This window comes from Cicer arietinum, chromosome 3 (genome assembly GCF_000331145.2).
Source record: "Cicer arietinum cultivar CDC Frontier isolate Library 1 chromosome 3, Cicar.CDCFrontier_v2.0, whole genome shotgun sequence".
Taxonomy (NCBI): Eukaryota; Viridiplantae; Streptophyta; class Magnoliopsida; order Fabales; family Fabaceae; genus Cicer; species Cicer arietinum.
This window is the reverse complement of record NC_021162.2, coordinates 18,132,290-18,154,498: the sequence shown is the minus strand read 5'-3', so window position 1 is coordinate 18,154,498 and position 22,209 is coordinate 18,132,290. Positions and strand designations below refer to the sequence as shown.

The 22,209-nt window shown below is 29.6% G+C and overlaps 1 long non-coding RNA gene across 4 annotated transcripts; it reads right to left on the bottom strand.

Moving 5' to 3' along the window:
* Window positions 1-6,969: 6,969 nt before the first annotated feature.
* LOC101499032 (uncharacterized) lies at window positions 6,970-9,982 on the bottom strand. Of its 4 annotated transcripts, none has more exons than XR_001144781.3 (5): window positions 9,805-9,982; window positions 9,532-9,679; window positions 7,701-7,751; window positions 7,472-7,575; window positions 6,970-7,205 (listed from the first exon to the last, which is right to left on the bottom strand). It is a non-coding gene; the product is annotated as an uncharacterized lncRNA (long non-coding RNA). The 4 variants fall into 4 exon arrangements; XR_001144780.3 differs by having other exon boundaries at window positions 9,532-9,636; window positions 9,805-9,979; XR_003470249.2 differs by having other exon boundaries at window positions 7,701-7,726; window positions 9,532-9,636; window positions 9,805-9,979.
* Between the last annotated feature and the right edge of the window lie 12,227 nt (window positions 9,983-22,209).

The following is a 22,209-nucleotide window of genomic DNA, read 5'->3' as shown; positions in this document are numbered from 1 at the left end:
TGACTTTGAGGAAGAACCAATCAAACCACGTTCCTTTCTTCGAGCTTCTTCATTCAACATGCTCTCTTTAACTGTTAACATTTTCAACTTTCCACTTGGAGCTGAATTGGTCAACGTCACAACAAACACTTCTCAATTATCATGCAAGGAACTCAAAAATAATAACTCTTGCAACTCATCATCTAATTTAATTTCTGCAGTTGTCAACTGATTCACTGTATTCTGAAAAATACTCATATGCTCTGCCATTGAATTCCCATCTTTGTATTTCATATTCACCAACTTCTGAATCAATAATATTTTATTTTGCACATTTTTTCGTTCATACAACTCTTTTAATTTTTCCCACATCTTAGTAGCATTTATTTCAATTTCAACATGTGGATATACACTAAGATCCAACCATTGTCTGATCAACGCCACTGCCTTTCTATTCATCTTCTTCCAGTTAGCGTCAGATTTATATGCGGGTTTAGCAGTGTTACCCTCAATAAGATCATACAAATCTTTAGTGTATAACATGTCTTCCATGAGAGTCTTCCAAAGTTTGTAATTAGAAGAGTTGAATTTAACCATATTGGGACCTTTATTTTCCTCCTCCATTTAAATGCACAAATCGAATCAACCGAGCTCTAGATACCACTTTGTTGGGAAAAACCAGAGATAATTAGCGATAACTATCTCAATAAAGTGGAATATTTTTCCCCCACCTGTGCAGATAAATGGCCAAATAGAAAATACAATTCCACAAAGCAAAAATAATTGGCAGAAAATTAAATATGAGACAAACACAATTTTTAACGTGGAAAACTTTCCTCAAATTGAGAGAATAAAAACCACGGGACCTAGTCCAGTAAAAACTTCCACTATAATAATTAATGGGTACACCAGAGTATTCCTAATAACAATAGGGAACATCAATCAACAATAACAACCTTATAACAATCTTCCACTAAAGTGGGTATGCCAAAGTAACTATCAGAGAAGATAAAACTACTCAAACTATATATTAAAGCAACAAACTCAGTAGTAGGAATAACATACTAAATTTGTAGATCAAACAGAGAGCAAGTTTGCTACACACCTGTTAGCACCACCGGAACCAAACCCTTATTTTTCTTCTTTGACAACCGTTCTCTTTCTTCATCACATCTAAAATAGGGATTTCAAATCCCTTTTATTTCCTTCACATGGGCCTAGCCTTATAATACCTTCTTTTTTCTTCTTTTCTTTCTTTTATTTCTATAATAATATTACTAATACTAATAAAACTAGTGGGTTTCACTTGGGGAGTGAGTCCACCCATATATACAACATAGTTGATCCCGTGATATGTATGTGAAAGGAAGAGGGTTTTAAATGTGTATTTTTATTACAATTTATAATATTCTATTAAACATCTGTATTTTTATTTACAATTCGCTTACATACCTTGTTATCTTATTATTCACCTCCTCTTCTGTTATTGATGTCTTTTAATAATTTGAAGATAAGTGACTTTGCATAGTGGAAGAATGTTAAATAGTTTTTTATTAAATTTTAATTTTAAAATACACTTTTTTTACTTTATTAATTTTTTTATTTAAAAAAAGTGATATTACGTAAATTATAAATTATTTTTATAATAAATAGTAAATAGATAATACATGCTAACTCACAAACTCATATTTATACATAAATGTAATAGGAATTAAAACCACTTTCAATTTCTAACATATATAAGACTCATTTTTACATAATTTTAAAATTCATATTTAATACATGAAAAATGAAAGCAAATGAATTTTTATGCTCCCTATCGAATTAAGTAATTGTAAAAATCAATCTTTTAGCATATGTAAGAAGAATTGATTGAATTAAAAGTTATAGAAAACATAAACTATTGAATATGATATTTGTTTTCAAAGTGATTTGATATGGAAATTTCATTAGACGTGTTAGCTTTCAATAAGTAGTGGTTAAGGGTGGTCCTCAACTCAGCACGATAGGGAGAGATGACTATAGAATGTTGTATGATTGGTAAACTTTTATTGCATTAAACTATGCTACAATAGCATTTTTTTAAGGAACTTGTTAAATGAAATTAAAAGTGATCGTTAGTTATGAATTTTAGAATATAGTTAGAAGTAGTTAAGAAGGTTAGAATTTTGTTTTTACAGTTAGTGCTCAAATTGATATAAATTCGTAAAACAGAGAACATTCTCCAGATGTAATTGATCAATCTATTTTATGAACTTTCTGTTTTCTTCTCTCTTCTTCTCAATTTCAACCCCTCTCAATTATACAACCTATTCTAACAATTGACATCAAGAGCTTGAGTTCTAAACCTTGAGAAAAACGAGTTCAAGTGTGAGGAAATAAAAAATTGGGAAACACAAGTGTGAGTGAAAGGAAAAAGACATGAATGGAGGAAGATTTTCATCGAATTTGCCAATCCTTGATGGGAAGAATTGGGAGAGGTGGTCTTCATCAATGAGGTCGTTTTTGGGAGCTCAATAAGTGTTTGAGATTGCTCTTGATGACTATGAACAACTTGGTGTGAATCCAATAGTAAAGACAACAAACAACTTTCAAAGATTGCAAGAAAAGATATTGCAAGGCAAAGTTTTACATCCATCAAAGTGTGTATTCAAAAAACTTTGAGAGGATTTCAAAGACATCTATATTAAAGAAGGCATGGGAAATCTTGGTTAAGTACTATACTTGGTGTGAATCCAACAATAAAGATAACAAACAACTTTCAAAGATTGCAAGAAAAGAGATTGCAAGGTAAAGTTTTACATCCATCAAAGTGTGTATTCAAAAAACTTTGAGAGGATTTCAAAGACAACTATATTAAAGAAGGCATGGGAAATCTTGGTTAAGTACTATACAGGTGGGGAAAAGGCCAAGAAAGTGAAACTCCAAATGCTAAGAAGGCAATACGAACTATTGCAGATGGAAGAAGATGAAGTTGTGGCATATTACTTCGATCGTGTGTAGGTTGTTGTTAATAAGATGAGAACAAATGGTGAATCAGTAACTAAAGTGGTGGTTATTGAAAAGATTCTTATGACTTTAACACAAAAGTATGATCATATTGTGGGGGCTATTAAAAAATTATATGATCTTGATAAGATGAAGGTGGAGGATTTGCAAGGCTCTCTTGAAGATCATGAACTGAGAGTAAGAGAAAGGTGTGCAGCAACCTCAGCATCTCAAGTGCAAACCTTGCGCGGCAAAGTTAGCAAGAAGACCAGCCAAGGTGATGTGAAACACAAGATAGACAAGGGTAAATTCAAGTGGTACAAGAAGTATGATTTTGATGAAGAGGCTGATGATTCTGATGAAGGGGATGAAAATTCAAGAAACCAAAACAGATGTGATAACAACAAGAATTCGAATGGTAAAAAGAAATTCAACAAGAAAGGGATCTAATGTTATAATTGTCAAAAATTGGAGCATTTTTCAAATGAATGCAGATACAAGAAGATACAAAGAGAGGATGATGAAGCTCAAATGGCAACTAATGATTCAGATTCAGATGATGTGTTATAATGGCTACCACAAATGAAGAACATTCTTCGTCCCAGTTCTGGTTTCTCGATACTGGTTATTCTAATCATATGATTGGACATAAGGAGTGGTTTGTGAGTCTTAATGAAAGAATAAAAAAGGAAATCAGATTTGCAGATAATAGCAAAGTAACTGCAGAAGGAGTAGGAAAGGTTATGATTCGAAGGAAAGATGGAAAGCAATAGTTCATATGTGATATGTTGTATGTGCCAAGAATGAAGAACAATCTGCTAAGCCTTGGACAACTACTTCAAAAGGGATATTCAATGAAGATGGAACATGGACAAATAAAGATGTTTGATAGTGCAAAGAGGTTTGTATTGAAGACACCACTATCCAAAAATACAACCTTCAAAACAACACTACCAACCAGATCTTCAAGAATGATGGAGGTTGTAGGATTGGATGAGATTTTGAATCCAATGGAAGGTGATGTTGGTACCCCAGTTGTTCAATCTTGTTTGACATGTAGAACTACAACTCAAAGGAAAACAATCAATCATGGAGAAAAAGCATGAGTTGATGTAGGAGATGTTGAGCAAGTAAACAAAAATGCTAATATTCCAGTCACTCCTGTTTTTGTGCCAAGTAGCAAGAGAAGGGTATCTACAGTTTCTACTCGCATAAATAAGGAAGTGATTGGGCTGGATGACGATAGTGATGATTGTAAGAGTGAGGTCAAAGAGAAACCAATGGATGTGGCTAAAACTCATGTTGTAGCTTCTAGAAGTAGGGCAAGAGCTGTTGGTCGTTTGGTTTGCAACAAGACTAATTTGCAAGTGCTGGATGGATTGTTGGAAGAGGACATGAAGTTAGTGGCGAAGATGAAATCTGAAGCATTGAAAACTGAAGTTGGTCAAGGTGGCGAGGGAAAAAAACTAATGTGTTGTTGACCATGAGTGCCTTGACTGAAAAAGGTGTGATTGTGGTGAATAATGCAGCTTGTGAGAGATTGCTGATTCAGATGGTGGAGATAAAGATGAAATCTAAGAAATCAATGATTGTTTTCATGTTGCAACTCCAAAACCACGTGACTAGAAGGAAAGGCCTATGTGTATTCCCCCAACAGTTTTGGAAGCTAAAGTTAAGCAAGCAGCTACTAAGAAGAAGAAGAGAAAAATTGATAAGGATATTGAGGAAGAAAATGAAGGGGCAGATGTATACTCCATGAACTTGAGAAAACATTATATCTTAGCCGATGATGAACGAAAGAAGATATAATGCCCGATATTTTGGATGGCCATAATGTGTATGATTTTATTGATCCTGATATTCTACATAGGGTTGAAAAGTTGGAAAGAGATGAAGGGTTAAGGCAAGTAGAAGTGTTGAATATCTTTGAAGTGAAAGGGAGTAAATCTAAGAGACCTGATGTGAAAATAGTTGGTTGTAAGGTTGCTAATGGTTTTGTGAACAAATCAGCAAAACACATAAAAATGTGCTATCAGTGTGGTGAAGTAGGACATTTTGCTCGAGAATGAGCAAGACATCCAAGTGTTAATGGAAGGAGCAAACATATAGAAACAAGGTTTCACTTCTTAAGAGATCAAGTGATGGAAGGAAAAATGAAACTAGAGCACTGCAGTACCAATGATCAAAATGCAAACATCCTAACTAAAAACTTGAAGAGGGTAAAGTTCAAATAGATAAAGAACAATCTTGTATTAATGTCAATTGAATCACTTTGAATTAGGGACAGGTTAAATAAAATTAAAAGTGATTTCTAGTTAGTTAGGAATGCCATAATATAGTTAGAAGTAGTAGTTAAGAATGTTAGAATTCTGTTTTGACAGTTAGTGCTCAAACTAATATAAATTTGTTAAACCGAGAACATTATCTAGATTCAGTTGATCAATCTTTGTTTTCTGAACTTTTGTTTTCTTTTCTTTTTTTCTCAATTTCAATTCCTCTCAATACAACTTGCTCTAACAGAACTGTTATTAAAGATTAAGTAATCTTTAATAGTTAGGTGTTTGAAAGTGATTTCAGCTCTGTTAAAAATAAAATAAAAATCGCCACAAAAAGTTATTTTTGAATAATAAAATTTGAATAATAATATTGGAGAAAAGTTACATTTTTATTGTTAAAAATGGAAGAGTATATGTAAATATTTTTTTGTTTAAATAAATAGCTTTAGTTCTAAAATCTTAAATATTTTAATTTTAAAAAGAAAGATGGCTTTTACGTGGATTGTAAGCCACTCTCATTTACACTTTCAAAAGATAAGAGTGAGAGAAAGGTATATCAAATGTAGTCAATACACACTTCCATCTTTTAAACAAGTTTCAAATTTACAATCTTAACTTTTTAGCAACATTTATAGGAAGAAAATAAAAGGGGTAATTGAATAACAACATAAAAAATTCAGCACAATTAATAAAACAAAAAATAATTTAGTATTTATACTAAAAAGTGTTTTATAAGTTGATTTTTTTACAGGAATTTATAACAGGAAGCGGTGTTATTTAGACATCGCTATTGTCTAAAAAAGCATTGTTATATCTTATTTTCTAAGTTTTTGATCTTTGGTCCTTTAACCTTACTTTTATCTCAAAACTTCGATTCTTTTAGAAAATCAAGATATAATTAATGATGTTTTTCCTTTTATACTCTTAAAAATCCAAAAATATGCATTAAATAAATTTTATTTTTATTTAATGAATAAAGGATTACAAATACTAAATCAATATAAATTTATTAATTTTTAATATGTGTGTCTAAGTCTAAACGATGTATATACTTTTAATAGCGCTGAGATAAATAACGCTTGAGAGTGCTTTCTAATACTTAAAAAAACATTGTGCAAGACTTTTCTCGGTACTACTAGAAATTAGTGTTTTACCTGCGGATTTTCCTGCGGAATAAAGCTAAAAATCCGCAGGAATACACATTACCTGCGGATTTATTGGCAGAACTATTTCCCCACGTAAAACCTTCGTGGATAACTGTTTCCTGAGGATTTCTGAATCCGCAGGTAACGTACATGCGGATAAATCCGCAGGAAAACTAAACACATTCCGCAGCATATGTTTTATAAACTTAAGGTATTTGCTTATGAATATTCATGTAGAACAAATCTGCAGTACCATTTCTACGAATGTTTTCCAAGGGTATTTCCGCAGGAAATGTCACATGTAGTTGATAATATGTTTCGCATGAAAATCCAAAGGTAAATCCGTAGTAACGTTTCTAATGTATATTTTTGATTTGTACTGGTTTTTTTTTTTCTTCTGAATTTCGATTTATATGAAAATTACACATAATTATAAATACATTTTTTAAATATTTAATATTAGTCTTTAGTTGGAATACTATTACAATACTCTGAAACAAAATTTATATCGAATTCACAAATCATACTAAATATTAATTAAAGCATGAACTTCTTAGGAAAACAAAGTCTTAACATTAAAATTTTAATTATAATGTATAAACCAAAGGCTTTACTTTATAGAAAATATGAGTATAATATATACACACATTGTACATGATCATATAAACTAAAATATTTCAAAAACGGGTAAACAATATATATCCCTTTATCTCCTTAAATGTTTGGCAAGAGGGACAACGGGTGTAGTAGGATTGACAATCTTCTTTCTTTTCTTTTGCTCTAGTTGCTTACCAAGAACAGAACTCCATGCAACAACCTGATGCATAAAACATGAAGGCGAAAGTGCTCAGTCAAAAAGTTGCTCATAGTTATACATGACCAAAGTAAAGTTTATTAGGCAAATCCAGTGTCCTATCATTTCACTTCTTCTATATCATCAAACCATAATTTGAGATTGATTCAACGAAACAATAATCTGAGATAGAGAAATTCAAGCTTCATAAAAGAAACTGACATCTTTTTAAAATATTTGCAAGACCAAGTGCTAGCACATTGATATTCACAATTAGCCAGAGGAAATACCTTATATATAAAAGCATTTCTCCATGCTCAATCCGTTCACTTTCTGGAGGATAATCTTTAATGCCCCTTCATATGCTTCCAGAATTTCAATAGCTTTTGATGCTCTGTTTCGTATTTGAAGTTCAGTACAACAAACAGCCACAATAATTTTTTTAAGTAAGGACAATGAAACTGTCATCATTATAAGTTCACTATCCAAAACAGCCTATAGAAACAGAGTGGTGCGTACCAAATAATGTTGTGGACATTATGTGCCTGGATAACCAACAAACAGTGTTGACTGAGAAAGTGAACAAAACGGTGCGTTTAATAGGTTTCATAATACAAAACGGTGTGTCAAAGAGTAATAGAGTAGTGCAGGACATGCAAGAATTGTCCTTAATCATAAATTAGTTAGTAGAGCAATTAGGTGTATTTTTTACAATGAATAGTTAAATGTTTTAGATACAATTAATAAGAAAATATATTAATAAAAAATACTTAATTCTTCATCAGTAATATAAAATAGTGAACAGTATGAGACAATCAAATATTTCAAATAAAACATTTAATATGAAACAATAGAGACTTAAAAACTAGGAGCAGTTTAATATCAAACTCAAAAAACAACTTCAATTGATACCATATCGACTGCATTTTATCACAATATCAAATATCGCAATTAATGTTACTGCAACTCTTACTATGACTGCTGTTGGAAACCTGACACTCAAAATAGGAAATTAGGCCCTTATATTTAAGAAATTTTCCTCAATAAGATGCCATAACAGATCAACCATAAGGATAACAACCAAAGTATAGCTTGCTTGCTTCACCTTACTATATATCAGACTAAATTAACCACAAAATGGTTATACTATTGATGTGAGAACCATTAAGCATATTCTGAATAATACTTCTTCTCATTCCATCTAAACTAACTAAACTGATTTGGATGAAGATGAAAGGCAAAATTAACAGAAAAAGTACATAGCAAACTAAACTAACTATCCTAATTACAACTATCTAAGACAGTTACAACAGAGTCTGCAAAGAGCATCACACAATAGAAGTAGAAAGTGAAATATAGCCAAGAGAAACTTGTCGACACTATGCATCAATGTACATATATGTATACGGTCAATTAATTACTGTATAAGTGCCGGCAAATCACCCTTGGCTGCATTCCACTTTCTGCTTCTTGGTGTGAGCTAAGAGATATTTTACCAAGAAGTACACAACACCTAGCTATCTCATATATATATATATATGCAGATTAATGAGAAACTCACATCAATCACCTAGTTTTGCAATCACGTGCAGAGGCACAAATGCACCTAGTTTTGTAGTCACGACGAGGTTAGATGACAACGAAGTTGAGATGCAAATTAAAGAGGTTAAGATTCTATGGCCGCAAAAAAGCCGATTTCAGTTTCAATTGGTTATGGCTAAAACCAAAGAAGCTAGAAAGGATTCTAAGAGAACAAGGCCTTAAAGGGACTTCATATAGGCTTTTATATGGGGACACAAATGATGTCATTAAGATGCAAACAGAAGTTTTTTTCACAACTATCCTATTAAACTTATAGAACAACACAAAAAACCACAAATATTAACATATATATAAACCTATATTTTGAAGCATGTTGTGAGACAATTAAACAACACATTTGAATTTTTTTCACCGAACTATCTTATACTAACCAAAAACCTTGCAAATAAATAAAGTAGTACAAGACAAACCTAAGCTTGTACCTGAAAGTCCAACAAAACTAAGCAAAACCAAACAACAAAGTGGAAAATGGCAACAATGGAAATAATAATTGATAGGGACATTGAATCAGCATCAATACCTCTATGCATGTAGCAATGGCGACAATGTTAGAAAAACACCTATTCTAGCAACTAAAGCAATTTGCAAATTGAAAATGTTCAAAGAAACAACACACAAAAACACTAAATTAGAAGAAAAACCCTAAATCAGAAGAAAATCAAAACCCTAACTCACTACAATTAACGAGAATAATGAAAAATGGCAAGAAATGAGACTGAAATAAAATAGAGTGGCATGCAACACTTACAAAGGCGATGAGGTTAGATGACAACGAAGTTGAGATGCAACTTAAAGAGGTTAAGATTCGATGGCCGCAAGGTGTGACGGTGGTGGCTAAATCAGAAGAAAAACCCTAAATCAGAAGAAACACACATGCTGAATAACCTAAGCTGACACTGATAACAAGATCGGTGATATAAAAAATTATGAGATCTCGTACGAAATAAACAGAACAACGTAATAGAAATCTTAGAACTGAAAAAAAAAAGTGAGAGCAAGAGGAGAGAAATGAAGAACTCACCGGTCAGATGATGAAAAAGAAGCTGGTGAGGAAGAAGTAACAACGAATAGATTCTTTTATTCCCATTCTCTTCCAAACCTAACAACAATTCTCAATTCTCAACTAACAACTCTTTTTTTTTTTTTGGGTCAAATTCAATTTTATTATTCCAAGACCAAACGCGTTTCTTCTTATAAGAGCAAGAGGAGAGAAATGAAGAACTCACCGGTCAGATGATGAAAAAGAAGCTGGTGAGGAAGAAGTAACAACGAATAGATTCTTTTATTTCCTTTCTCTTCCAAACCTAACAACAATTCTCAATTCTCAACTAACAACTCTTTTTTTTTTTTTTTGGGTCAAATTCAATTTAATTATTCCAAGACCAAACACGTTTCTTCTTATACGTCAATGGTTTTGTGGGTGTTGAGTGGTAATCGGTGACACTGTGCTGTGCGATCATGGCTATGTAGGAGTCAATTGAAAAAAACTAATCCAACAAGTTGGGTAAGTTGGGGGACCAAATGAAATATTAATTAATTTTAAAGTTAAATAAACTAAATTATTTGAAACTTAAAAATTATTAAATTAGAATAAGAAAACAAATTAGTTTAAGGGATATTTGTCCTTTAAAAATAATATCATTTCTCTCTCTTTACTTATATCAAATAATGCAACACATACTTTTTACATCTTTTTCATTTTTCACATTATTTCCCACTTTTTTTCTCTCATATAGTATATTTGGATGAGAAGTTTTTCTAAAATAACGTAATTTTCTTCAAAAATAGAATGTTCAAAATAAAGAGATTTTATGTAAATATTTTGTCAAAACTAAATTTAGCGAATTTCGAACCCGATATAAAATCTAAAAAATTCAAAATCCTTCTCTACTTTAAGAAATATGAATGATGATCCATATTATTTTTTCAAGTTTATAATTTTAACCATTATATAAAAATTGCTCAATTTAAAAGTCCAATTCATTTATGTAAACAACACAATTTAGAAATGAAATGAATTTAATTGAAATATTTAAATTGTCTATAATTCTTAAAATTTCTAACTATCCCATCCAAACCTACTTTTAAGTTGGACGAACTTCTGTTTATACTTGTTGTTTAAAAAATATTAAAAAAACTACTATTTAAAAAAGATATTAAAATTTTATAATTTTAGTAGAAAAATGTTTATAAAAAAAATTCCGATCATTTATTCGCCCTCAGACCTTCTGGTCAAATCGGACCGTCCGAGTCTGTACGCTTTCGTTTTCTTGTACTTCTATTTGCAATAGACCAAAATACCCCTGTATACAGCCACTACGTCAAAATTCTACGTTATTCTCGATAACCTTTATTCAACTTCAACCTTTTCGGATCGTTACAACGCATTCTAGACGTGTTAGTGGGGACAAACTCTTTTATGGTAAAATGCAAATGTTGATTGTTACATTCCTACTTATTATAACTAATAACTTTAAAAGAACTATGAATAACATTTTGTTTTTGGGCTTGCCCTTTTACAAAAAAATAATAATTAACATTTTAAAAATATTTTCATTTTTTTTATAAAAAAAATACTTGTTGTTAAAATAAATCAATTCAAAAATGTCTTTTAATAAAAATTAAAAAATATATAAATAAAGTTTAACTCTTAAATTACTTAAATTACATGTTACAAATAACTCGTAAATGTTTTCTTTGGAGGAGAAATTCAAATAAATTGTAAAAGTTGACTTTTAAAATAAAAGTCAAATAAAATAGCATAAAAATATTAATTTGTAATAATATTAATGATTCAAAATATAGTATATTGTTAAATGTAGTGGAGCGGGTTCAGATGCAGAAATATAACACTCCAAAGTGTCTCTCCTACTCTAAATTTTAATTTCGGGAAAACCCAAACCCACACTAAATCAAAACGAGTTTTTCTTTCCAAATCAAGATGGATTCAGATGCATATTGCTACTGCGAGCCCGAATTATATTGTCATATTTAATTGTGCAGCTTGTCTTATTTTTTTAATTATATGAAAATAAAATCATAAAAATTGATATGAAACTTACCTGCGGAATTTCCTAAGGATAAAACACTCATAAACTTTGACACGGAACATCCTGCGGAATTTGCCATGGCATTTGCTTCGGAAATTTTCCGCAGATAATCCTATGGAAAAAGATGAACTTTGCTGCGGAAACATAGTCGTGTGTAAATCCGCAGCAAAAGAAAACGTTACCTGTCGTTTTTCCTCCAGAACTCGATACCGCAGGAAAAGTCTTAAGATAATTGTAGAACCGCAGGAAAATCCTCACGTATTACTAACGGATATAATTCCGCAGGAAAATCCGCTGGTAAAAAGCAAATTTCTAGTAGTGATAGTGCCTGTACGTCAACCTTAAACGATGATTAGAGAAGCAGAGAAAGTAATATAAAAAAGTGTCCATATATTTGGATGAGATCTGGATTATAGTTTTATCCATATTTCATAAAATTATCAGTTGTATAAAATTAATTACTATTCCCTTTGTGTATTAACTTTGATTCTTTTAGACTTTGACACATATATTAAGAAATAACTAATTTATATTGGTTTAGTTTTTTTTATTGATCCTTCATTGATTAAGTAAAAACATAATTTATCTAATGCATGCTTTTGGATTTTTAAGAGTATAAAAAACACATCATTAATTACATCTTGATTTTCTTAAAGAACTAAAATTTTAGGACAATAGTTTAAATGGACCAAGTTCGAGACGGAGGGAGTAATACTAGAAAATTTCAATACAATTATCTAATTGTGGTGGATGTAGAATTACATTGAGGAATGAGGCAATTATTATCTATTTCTATCTACAAGATTGTTAAACTAGTAAAACAATCAAAAGCAAATGCATTACCTTGTCTATTGTGAATTTCTTTTTGCAACTCTGAGATACGAATGAGATCTTAAGATTAAGTCGCTGATTATTGTTCTTAGGGGCCATTGAAGAAGGTGGTGATGCTCTCAAACCAAAAGCTATATATGATACCATATTAGTAAAGAAGAAAAGTACTTATGAGTAAGTTCTCATTAGAATTCATGAATCATTCTACAAAGTGTAATTTGCAAGTTAGTTGATTATCCTTTATATAACACACTCACAACCCAAGTGTATAGGTAACAAGTCATACATAGCTAAGCCAACTATAACCAAAATTAACTAACGTACAACTTAAGTAACCGACTAATAACTAACTATTGTTATCTAATACAAGTTTTAAACTAGATTTATACAAATCAATAGCATTATAATAGCAAAGAAAACATTCACTAGGAAGAAGCAAAAAGAGAATATTACTATTAATGATATACGAACACAAGATGTGCAAAATTGACAACAAAAAGATAGATCGAGACATATAAATTATCACTTGTACCAGTATTCCTTCTACTACTTACACATTTTCCATCAAATTAATTACTACTTCGTTTGTGTTTGAACTTTGATTCTTTTAGACTTTGACACACATATTAAGAAATAACAAATGTAGATTGATTTAGTCTTTTTTACCTTTCATTTATTAAATAAAAATATAATTTATTTAATGCATGCTTTTAGATTTTTAAGAGTATAAATAAAAATATAATTCATTTAATGCATGCTTTTGGATTTTTAAGAGTATAAAAGAAAAACATCACTAATTAGATCTTGAGTTTCTAAAAAAACTAAAATTTTTAGACAAAAATAAAAAGTTTAAAAGGACCAAAATTCGGAAGGGATGGAGTAATACTAGAAAATTTCAAAAGGTTTACTTATAATAGTATACTCCCCAAAAGATTAATTTTCAACAAATATTGATGGAATAGTTAAATGCAAATGGCTAAATGAAAGAGTTGAAATAATTTAAATGACAATGATATAAACATTTACCAATTCATTTATAAAAGGCAACGTGTAAGTCATCTTTATGTGGCTTGTTTAAATCAAATGAAGCCATGCATCAATATTCAAATATGGCAAATGAGTAATTTCAAAATAAAATATGTCATACAATGAAAAGCAACTAGTTTAAGCCATATTTGAGGAGTTTAAAATTTTGTGAACTTATATTGTGAAACCATATTATATATATTTCAACTATCAATTGGAATTTATTTATTTTTGTTCTCAATTGTAGCATATCAATCATTAAATATGAGAAAGAAAAACAATTATTCTCTCCTTGAACTTTAATCATTTTCCCTTGAACACATGTTAAAAAATAATAAATTTAAATTAGTTTAGTAGTTTTTACTCTTCATTCACTAAGTAATAACAACATTTATTTAATACATCTTTTTAGGATATAAAAGAAAAACAATTATTAATTGTATCTTAGTTTTCTAAAAAATCAAAATTTTGGAAAAAAATAAAATATTTAAAGGACACTAAAGATCCGGGAGTGATAAAATATTAGAGAATATAATTATTAAATAAACAATTTAGGTATTTAATTAAAGTTAGATGTAGTATTTTATATTAGTTTGACTTTTATTTTGAATATTGTTTAGTTGGGCTTTTTAGTCTTTAGACCTTTTAGGTCATTATCCATTAGTAACACTATATGTTGTCTCATGGAGACATTTAGGAACTGATCAATGAAGAAAACAATGTTTTTAATGTTAGTTAAGTTAGTTTATCTCTTGTTCTTTATCTTCTTAGATCTAACCTTAATTTTGTTAAACTCTTCCTAAAAGAGTATATCAGAGGCAATAATAATTATAAAGAAAACAGGAGAATGATTTTGATGCTTGATATGTTGCGGTTGAGAAAAATTAGAGAATTGCAATTGAGAGAATCCATTATCGCGAGGAAGATAAATGTGTATAAAATGTACACTTCGAACTTTTGAGTAAATTCCAAAGGCTTACTTTTCAACAACATTTATGGGAGAGAGAATAAAATCGGCAAACAAATAAGGACGTAACATGAAAATATTTTTAGCCAACTTCTTCTTTGCTAGATGTGCAAAATAACCCGCACCCGCCGATACACACCCAAACCCGTTTGATTTAGATGAAAAAAATCCACTTTGATTGGGTAAGGATACTGGTGCAGATTTTCTCCAAAATTAAAATTCGGAGGATAGGTTTGAGGTGGTGATATTCACCCCGCACCTGCACCGTAAGTAATATTAATGTAACTTTTAACTTTTATATACATATACATATTAAATATATTTAACATTTTTTAAATATTAAAAATTATAATCTTATCTCTATAGAAAATAATTTTTAATTGTATTATTGTTTAATAACAACTACTTTATTATATTAATTATAATAGACATAATTTTTAAATTTATAATTATAAATATATATGAATGGGTGCGGGTGTGAGCGTGGAATGTGATACCCTAAACCCCAAAATAATATATATAATAATTTATATCATATTTCTATAAAATTTGCAGCGGATAAAAATATGTTTCCAATGAAATATGAACTTTAATTTTTAATTTAGGATATCACGTTTCTCAAAAATCAAAATGAACACTTTAAACTTCTTTACTCCATAGTGCAATCTCAATAAGTTTGATTTAAGTATAATTACTTGATTTAATTCTAAAAAATTACTAGTACTTATATGGTTTTCATACAAAAGTCGTTTCAAAATAAATAAGTAAAATACAAATTACAACCCCGGTATAATCTATCAAAGCGAGGCTCCTCCCAAACTTGAACTTCAAGATTCATTAATCTGTAACAACTGCGATTTTGCAAACGCAGGGCCAAGCCAGTCAAACACAAACAACGAAAAAGGTGAGTTTCGAAATCGTGTTAATAGTATAATATAAGTAAGAAGAACACGCAACAATCATAAGAGACCGTATCATAATCACATTACGATATATCAAAATATTTAAGTAAATAGTATCATATTATAACATGAAATTCACTCAAGTAAAATAATCATCTCATTATAATATGCATCAAATCATCTAAGAATAATTATTATTACTTTTGAAACACATCAATCACAACGAAACAATCACAAGGAAATGCAATGTTATGCATGAGCTTAGACTCTACTTCACAATGTGGTACCATTCTAACTCTGAAGTACTTGGTTATGAGGCTTGATACTATGTCACCATCCCGGTGGACGGACAATTCAAATTGGCCCTGTCCTCATAGATCCCCTCAACTCAACCCGAGACACATATACGAGACAGTCGAGGTAAACGTGTGTTGTGTGGTAGCTCTCGACATTTGGAGTGCTACCTCCAAGTCACCTAGGAATTCCCGACTCGAATACCTCCAAGGTCTAACAGTCTTGCCTTAAGGCTCAACAGTAGACCGCCACGATCAGGCTCATTCAGTTGTACTTCCTCGAAATCACTAGGCTTGTCAGACACTACCTATATGATGACAAAATAATCTCCACTTCAGAAATTCTCAACATTTATTTTCTCCCCTCGTTGGCCTATGGTACTCCATTAAGACCTTCATCTCAAACACAAATTGGAATCACAATATTCTCATCACAATTTATAACATCACTATCATTAATCACACGTCATCACAAATACTCATCACAATCTTATAAAATCAATCTCATCAATCATACATCATCACATAGACTTATCACAAATTTATAACACCATTATTATTAATTATACATCATCATAATCACATAAAACTTATCAAAATGCATTCACATTTTATTATCACATCACCTAAACATGTCTAATCAAACATATTCATAAAATTCATTTGACATCCAATATCACAATAATATCAAATATCACACATTTAACGATAATAAATCAAATATCACAATAATATCAAATGTCACACATTTAACGAAATTAAATCAAATATCACAATAATATCAAATGTCCAACATTTAACGAAATTAAATCAAATAGCACAATAATATTAAATACCACACATTTAACAAATCAATCAACACCTTATAAGTATTTCTATTCCATATTTTAATCTCACAATTTCTATTTTGCATATTAATTAGTTTATAACTCAAAGGGCTACTGTCGTACGTAGCGAACCCCAAATGAATCGTTGGGAAATACGGTTTTCTCGTTCATCTCACAATATATTATACTCATGAATTCAAATGCTCTCCCACCCCTTACCTTATTTCGAAACTTTCACACACGAATACAATTCTACAAGCAAACAACCTTTGTTCATTGACTCTTTGTTCAAATTATGAGGACATACTCTAAAAACTAAATTTGAAATTCAGTCAAGTAAAATTACCATAAATCAGAAAACCAATAAGTGGATAATATATCCACTTTTCACACAGTCGTTTTGGAGTTGATGTTACTCAAATGGGACTTACGGTGAAGTAGAACGGTGCAAAATAACGAATTCTACAAACGGAGAAGTCGGGTATTTTATAGAGAAATTGGGGTTGTTAAAAATCTGAAAAATTATGTTTAATTGACGAGTTAAATGAATGAAATAACATACTCAAATTTGGACGAAAATGGAGAAAGTTTTCTGGAACAGTTATCGATCACCGCTATCAAACGATAGGTTGTTGATGGTTTGCTCATGGTAAGACTGCTGAATTCTCTCTCTCTCTTATTTCTTTTATTTTAATTTATTAAAACAATTAGGGATTAGGGTCAATCCCATTAGTCTTCTTTTACGTTTTACTATTACTATTTTTATTTTATTTTTTAAAAACACAATTTTATTAATAAAACATTATTAATATTTCAAAACTAATATTTTATAAAATAAAATAATTAATCTTTTAAAATATAGTAATAACCAAAACTCTCATATTCAAATTACTCACTATAATTATACTTAGTTTTCCATATACTTACGTTAGATTATTACCATCGTTAGAAAATATTTGAAATTATAAAATAAATAAATATAACATTAACACTTTATATTAATTACTAAATCTTAATAAATATATATAAAATCACAATGTCATAACAAGTATATAAAAATAAATGAAATCAAACACAATATCAATTCTATCTCAAGATAATTATTTATAAAAATAGAAAATAGTTACAAATAATTGACGTATAATTACGTGCATACTTAACATCAGTCAAGTGCACACAAAAAATATTACATTAATTGGGTACGCATATATACTCGTAAAATTGCATAAAATCTTTCTCTTTAAAATATTACACTAAAATACTATTATTTTTAAAAAATATATATATATATCAAATAATAAAATATAATAGTTATTATTTATAACGCTCATTTAATCTAATATTTATAAAACTAGGACATCATAGAAAGCACCCATATAATGAAAATTGCTCCCAAATTTATCGACATATATTATAAAATAATTTTAACATCAAATTAATTATTTAAAATCATATTTAATTAATAAAATAGTTTATTATAAAATTTGGGGTGTTACAATTCTCCCCTTGTTAATGAATTTCGTCCTCGAAATTTTCGGTGAGTGAACTAATATCCAACTTACCACCCTCAAGATTCAAACTTAGTCTATAACCATATTTAAGACATTCAATCTCCAATTAAGCACAACATGTAAAAAATCAACTCACATTGCATGATAGACTAATATAACAAAATAAATCAATTAAACACTATCATTCAATTATGAAAAAAAAATACATATCACATTTATCATTCAATTATGAAATAAAATACGATAGAGTTACTCACTACAATTTACATATAAAACGTAACATATAGATTTTGTCAATAATAATGTAGTTCATTTAGTTTAGTTAAATGAAACACATTCCATGTACGTTCTCAATTTCAACTAGTTCCTCCAAACCAAATATTACTAGTTTTACTCCTTAAAATAAAGTCTAAATCATATCACCAAACATTCAACAAATTTAACATAGATGTGACAAACAGAGCAATTTTTAAAATATTAAACACATCTAACAACTTAATAATATTAAAATAGATTTACAATCAATTACTCTATAAAAACATAATTTGTATATAATCAACGAGAAAGGAAAAAAGAAACTAATGATAGAGTTACTATTTTCCAATAACATATATTTAATAATTAAATTCATTCAATTGATATAAGCAATGGACATGTTTTTTAACTATTAAAGAAATAAAATTAAAAGGTACTTCTAACAAAATAATGAGTTATCGTTGTCTTTTTTATTGACGATGAGTCACCGGGGTAGCTAGTCACTCATACTCATGTAGTCAACTACTTAAGATAACCATAACTATAGTCATTCAAATTCAAACAAGGGTAATTAAAAGTATCTTTAACATGATTCAGGAGTGCGAAGGGTAATTATAGTATCTTTAACATGACGAATGTCCTAAATTGATTTCAAAAGCAATATAAAAACATTAATCATTTAGATACAACCATCAACACTTTCAAGTGATTTAAAATTAATATCCACGCTTTAAAATCAATATTTTTTTAACCCTTTTTTTTTCCTTCTCTTTCTCAATTAGTAGACATTTTATCATGTGACCCCCTTTTTTTTAGTACCATTATAAATCACTACTGAATTATTAAAATCTAAAACTCTAATATCAAGTTAAACTCTAATGAATTAATAATATTAGAATCAGTCAATCAATTATTCTAAAGGAAATATCCCAACACACTCACTATTCAATATTCACATCAGCCCCTCTAAACCAACATAACAAAAAATCTTTTTTATTTTCTTAAAAACAATATATAGTAAAATATGGTGTAACTTTTCAGCTATTTTAATTAGTAGATAAAATCAGTAGTATAGATTATTGTTACTTTATAACCAATAAAAATTCAACTCAATTTATTATTTTTTTAAATAATCAAGAGTAATTCAAACAAAAGTTATTTTTCATTTTACAAAATAAGTTAACTCTAACTCCGTCACCAATTTTTTATTTTTTAACTTCTAAGTTCTACCACCGCTAATATTCAAGAATTATTATTATTAATAATAGGAATTTCTTAGTATTTCAAAATTACTACTAACTTTCTAAATAGACTTCATTAGCAAGATTAAAATTTTAATAATAATGTAATGACACTAAAGGCAAAGTCTATCAATCGATAATTAGTATTACCTCGATTAAATTCATAATTTCAAACATATGGTAGTTCATCAATAGAAAAAAAATTATTTCTAACTATCCAATATAACAAAAGAGCAAAAAGTCAAAGTTATAAACACAAATCCGATCAAAAGGTAACTAACTCAATCACTGAAATTCAAACTATCACTGAAATTCACCTCACTCAACAATTCAAACTATCTTAAATTTTAAGAAATAATTTCCTATTATATTTAATCACTGAAATAGGAACTTAGAATCCACAACACAACACAATTAGAGTAAGAAGATAGTAAATAGTTAATTGGTAACTTCAAAAATATATACAATTATATAAAGCATACGTCACATAACACAATAATATAACAAGAAAAAAAAAACATGATAATGAAAATAATTAATACACAAGAAAACACAATTGACACGAATGACATTTGACTCACATTGAATCAACACTCAACCCACTCGGGCTGATTGGTCTAATACCACTAATGTGACACTCTAAACCCCAAAATAATATATATAATAATTTATATCATATTTCTATAAAATTTGCAGCGGATAAAAATATGTTTCCAAGGAAATAAGAACTTTAATTTTTAATTTAGGATATCACGTTTCTCAAAAATCAAAAGGAACACTTTAAACTTCTTTACTCCATAGTGCAATCTCAATAAGCTTGATTTAAGTATAATTACTTGATTTAATTCTAAAAACTTACTAGTATTTACATGGTTTTTATACAAAAGTCGTTTCAAAATAAATAAGTAAAATACAAATTACAACCCTTATTCCCGGTATCACCGATCAGAGCAGGGTTCCTCCCAAACTTGAACTTCAAGACTCATTAACATGTAACAACTGCGATTTTGCAAACGCAGGGCCAAGCCAGTCAAACACAAACAACGAAAGAGGTGAGTTTCGAAATTATGTTAATAGTATAATATAAGTAAGAAGAACACGCAACAATTATAATAGACCGTATCATAATCACATTACGATATATCAAAATATTATACTCATGAATCGTTGGAAAATACGTAGCGAGCCCCAGATAAATCGTTGGAAAATACGGTTTTCCCGTTCATCTCACAATATATTATACTCATGAATTCAAACGTTCTCTCACCCCTTACCTTATTTCGACGCTTTCACACACGAATACAATTCCACGAGCAAACAACCTTTGTTCATTGATTCTTTGTCCTTCAATCGATCTAACTCGACAGTTTATGGGTAAACGTTAAAAATAAATTATGAGAAAATACTCTAAAAACTAAATTTGAAATTCGGTCAAGTAAAATTACCATAAATCAGAAAAACCAATCAGTGGATAATGTAGCCATTTTCACACGGTCATTTTGGCGTTGGTTTCACTCAAATCGGACTTACGGTGAAATAGAACGGTGCAAAATAACGAATTATACAAACGAAGAAGTCGGATATTTTAGAGAGAAATTGAGGTTGTTAAAAATCTGAAAAATCTTGTTTAATTGACGAGTTAAATGAATGAAATAACATACTCAAATTTGGGGGAAAATGGAGAAAGTTTTCTGGAAAAGTTATTGAAAAACTCGAAACTCGTTGCAAACAGTGATGGAGACTTAAATTTTACATCCGCTATGAAACATGGACGAGTGCGGATGTTACCCGATTAATCGGATACGGAGATGGAGGAGGCAAAATCCGTCTTTGTCCCGCCCCATTGCCATGCCTTCATCAACGCTCTGATGATTATTTAATTTTAACACATTCACGTGACTTATCTAAAGTAGTCGTAATAGTCAATTTGTCCCTTTTCTCCTTTTGTCCCTCACTACAAAAAAAAGTACCTACTGTGACACTCAATTTTTTGTGATATATTTTTATCTGTCACTAAAACCATGTTTTAGCTACAATTAACGTGTCACTACAAGAAAAATGATCTATTGTGACACTCATCTTTTGATGAATTCACTATAATTACTTTTAGCTATACATCGAGTGTCACTAAAAGAAAATTACATATACCTACCGTCACTAACTGTAGGTAAAAGATTTAAGATTTGAAATCAAAATCTATATGTTTTTTATTTTTACTTAACTGAGTCCGTCAGTAAATTATCTGCTACATACGAAAAAGTGGTGCTTATTATTTTATAAAATAAATATTTTTTTAAATAGTTAAAAAATACCCCACCAACACTGTATTTGTGAAAAAAATTTCTTTTTCCATTTACCATAATTTCTATGTGATGGGTAATATAAAAATATTTTTAAATTTTTTTAGAAAAGATTTATTTTATTTTTTCCAATAGAAACATTTTGCCCTTCTCCTCTTCAAAATACTCTCCTTTTTTGAAAAGTCCTCTCCAAAACACTCGTTTTCTTTTTCCTTTCACTCAA